At 45.4% G+C, this 3,939-nt stretch overlaps 1 long non-coding RNA gene across 1 annotated transcript; it reads right to left on the bottom strand.

Annotated features, from left to right (window-relative positions):
• Positions 1 to 694: 694 nt before the first annotated feature.
• On the bottom strand, positions 695 to 3,556 carry LOC132206751 (uncharacterized). Its single transcript, XR_009443133.1, has 3 exons — positions 3,451 to 3,556; positions 1,997 to 2,029; positions 695 to 776 (listed from the first exon to the last, which is right to left on the bottom strand). It is a non-coding gene; the product is annotated as an uncharacterized LOC132206751 (long non-coding RNA).
• Positions 3,557 to 3,939: the final 383 nt, after the last annotated feature.

Here is a 3,939-nt window from a genome sequence, read left to right as displayed (position 1 = left end):
TGCGAAATGGTCCATCAGGCTGTGTCGGGTTGGTGCCCTCCCGTCGGCCTCATTTCTGTTCAGCCCCGGATTTCTAATCCTTGGCTTATTGAAAGACAGAGAATTTCAGCCTCAGATAAATGACACCAACTGACTCCGCTACACCACACAGTGTAGAATCTTATTAGTCATTCGCTTTTAGATTTGAGAGTTCCAGCACTGTCGGTGCATCAGTGTAGCTTCAAGTGAAATCTCAGTGCTCACCACTTCAGCGTCTTCACTGGAGGGTAAAGAGAAACAGATAATCACCTCTGCCATTATTTCCAAGTATCCAATGTATTATATAGTGATACGGATTGAACAAGTGATTTTATGATGGCAGTGGCCATAATTATTGGACAGTTGTCATTTTATTATCCCATCCCTTCCTGGATTCAGACATAGTTTGATAAAACTACAGAGAAACAGCAGCAGATTTTTACCTGAACAGATGACGCCAGCATCGTTGGCGTGTGAAAAGTCGTAGTGACCCCATTCCAATGATGGACAGTCCCGCAGAGTTCGCTCAGTCCCGCTGCACCAAACTTTCCCTGTCACAATGGGTCCGGATCCCGGTCCAAAGTGAGAACCGAACGGTGCATAGACCGCTGTCCCACAGTCCAACTCCCGACAAACCACAGTAGCAGCTGCCAGGTCCCAATAATCAGCATCCACAGTCCCCCACAGTCCATCATAGTGTATCTCCACTCGGCCAGCGCAAGGACTGCCCCCATTCTCAAGTCTCAGTCTCACAGCCTCTGTAACAGACAGGAGTAGCAGCTGAGTTCACAATGTATAAACATGGAAACTCCCATCACAGCCCCCATCCCCCGTTCTCCATGCAATCAAATGCACTCGGTCACAATCTCACTCAGGAAACAGACTGTTACACGATACAGTGGTGCTCACTCACAGACAGCATGGATAAGAGAAATATTTTGGAGGAAATATTTACACTAATTTGGACAATGTTTATGATTAATTCACGAGACGTGGGCGTCGCTGCCTGGGCCAGAATTCATCTCCCGTCCCTAGCTAACCCCTTGAGAAGGTGGTGGTGAGCTCGTTTAGAAGAGGGGCTTCTCGCTGGTGGTTATTCAATGGACCAGCTACCCTTGTCCTTCGAGATGACAGGGGTCTGGTGTTTGATCAGTGACAGCACAGGAGCTTTCTGTCAGTTTCTGCAGCGCATCTTGCAGATAACACACACTGCTGGTACTGAGGCTCGGTGGTGGAAGGGCTGCATATGGGTCTCTCAGCTCGGCTGCGTTTTCCTGAATGGTGTTGAGGTTCCTGAATGTTGCTGGAGGTGCGGCCATCCAGGTAAGCGTTCAGAAAATATTTCAACTTCAGGAAAGCCCAGGAAAGGGACGGGCCAGGGATGTTCTGCTTTCCGTCATGCTCAGCAGTGAGCAGAGACAAAACACGGACAGCCTGCCCTGGAAACGTAATAAAATGAAACGGCACATCCGTCCCACCCAGCCAGCAATATTGTGGGGTGCATGATCATGTGATCACTCGTCAGTGAGACCATTTCAATGAGTTTCCGACAGCAGCAGTGTGTGTTTAACTGATCTTTCACACTCTTCCTAGTCATTCTCTCTGTTTCCGAATACAACAGCGTGAGTGGGAGCTGATCACTCACACTCTCCTCTCCAGGAGCCCTCATTCGTTCCCTCACAGTCTTCAGACGACAGATTGAGTCAGAGCTGATACATCCCTGCCACCTTTTCAGGAATCCTCATTGGCCGTCTTGCTAGGGATTACTGCTCACGCTGCCTTCTCCAGCAATCGTGGAAACAGAGATCTTCAGGAGCATTGCAAGCCGCGCCCCCCTCCCCCCGCCGCTTCGCTTATGTGCTGACAGCTGGTTAACACATGAATATTAATGCATGCACATGAACACCACAACACGGCATTCAAACAGACACACCATAATATAGGGGTTCTACTCCATGTAGTAATATCATAAAATTACCAGAGCTCGCGGCCTCAGTGTCGACAAGTCTGCCTGAAATACAGAGATACCATAAGGGGTCAAGAATCCATGTAAAACTTCGAAATAAATTCAACAAATACAAATGAACTGGTGGGAAATGTTGTCATTACTTAGCGACGTAAATGATATCTGGAAATGTGAAATCATCGTTTTAAGCATTAGATATAAATCAATAAAAAGAATCTGCTGCAAACGAATATGCTCGTTTCTTTTTCCTAAATTTAACCAAATTGTTTTCACACAGACAGGCACACTGCCAAACCAAAGTACTGAGACATTGGTGAGGGACTTTATAATCCATATGTTGGCAGCTGAAGGTTTCACAAAATTACTGACTGATCTGATGTCCAGTTTGGTGCAGTGGCCAGGCTAGAATGCCCATAATGTCCAGGGACAAATAAATCATGTGCGTCAGCCATGGGATTTGCAGGAATGTGGTGGGACGCTGGTCGCAAAGCTGGTGGTGAATTGTTGGGCTGAATGGCCTGTTTCCCCGTAGTAAGAATTCAAGGACCCAAGTACAATGCACAATTCACAAATAGAAAACATCGTCCTTGGCAAGTTGCAGATGAACGATACTGGAACCGATATACAAACGAGCTTCTATAAGTTTGTACTGGATCAGCAATTGTTGAAGCAATGGAGCTGGAGGAAATGGAGGTGTACGGAAATTTGACTCCGTCAAGCAAGGCAGATGAGGAAAAGATTGCTCCCGTTTGCTGGTCGTTGGAGGAGTATTACACACAAATGTTTAGTTTTAGGGCAAGAGGTGTGTTGTGCATTAGAATCAGAACAGAATTTCTGAATCAGACAACTGTCGATATGCACACTGTTGTAAAATACACTGTGATATTAAGGCAAAGTACATTCAAATCAACGTGAAAGGTCAGGGAACGAAAAGGGTCGCTTCAGGCACAATGTTAAATTCGCAAGACCATTGTAGAACACATTACCATGCTGATGCAAGGCAGGCGATGAAGCATTATGAGCTGGAAATTCTTGCTGCAGAAATTGTTGGAAAGGGTAATGTTCAATTGTTTCAAACCGTGTGGAAACATTGCTCACAAATATTATCTGGGCAGGGAAGGCTCAAAAAACACGACTGGCTTGACATTCATTTAATTCTGCTATATTCACTTCAATCTATTTGTGTCAACTTGGGCTGACTGTGGTCATATGATAGACTATTAGACAGTCTCGACCATTTACAAAATCGAAGAAAGCTTTTCTCCAATACAGCTGTAAACGTACTGAAACATCTTAATTCCCAATAATTGCGTGTTTAGTGTAGAGAATAGCATTCAGTGCATGATTAGATTGGAAACTAAAAGGCTTAATTTGTAGCTCGCACACTTAGACCAATACCAGGAATGGCAGCGGAATCACTTTTTCCAAATATTAAAGCAATTTTTAAAAATTAAATCTGCACTCACCAGAACATATCAGGGTGACATTGTTGTGTCCACTGCAATCCTGGTGAGTCTCTGAAGACCGAGAACACTTCCCCAGATGAGTCTCATTGCCCGCACATTTGAAGACCTCACTAGCCATGAGCAGAGAACTGCCTCCCGAATGAGCAGAGCTTGAAACAGACACAGCCACTCCACAGTGAAGCTGTGCACAGGCCACGTTGGCGTTTTGCAAATCCCAGTCAAGGCCACACACTGTTTTCCAGGTGTCACCGAACTGGACCTCCAGCCTGCCAGAGCATGGGGAATTTCCAGATAACAACCTCGGAGCTCTGTGCTCTGAAATCATAAGGAATTAAAATGATTACAACTCACATTATTGACTGATGGGCATATATCTGATTAATCGTAGATTTGTCAAAATTCGACAATTTGGAGTGTCCCATCAGTTTCTTCGTGGTTGATGCCCTTTCGACCTCATTTATGTTCACCCCTAATTCCTAACCCTCAGCT

The sequence above is a fragment of the Stegostoma tigrinum genome, chromosome 43, assembly GCF_030684315.1.
Source record: "Stegostoma tigrinum isolate sSteTig4 chromosome 43, sSteTig4.hap1, whole genome shotgun sequence".
NCBI lineage: Eukaryota > Metazoa > Chordata > Chondrichthyes > Orectolobiformes > Stegostomatidae > Stegostoma > Stegostoma tigrinum.
Note: the sequence above shows the minus strand (reverse complement) of the source record. Positions and strands in the feature narration are given on the sequence as shown.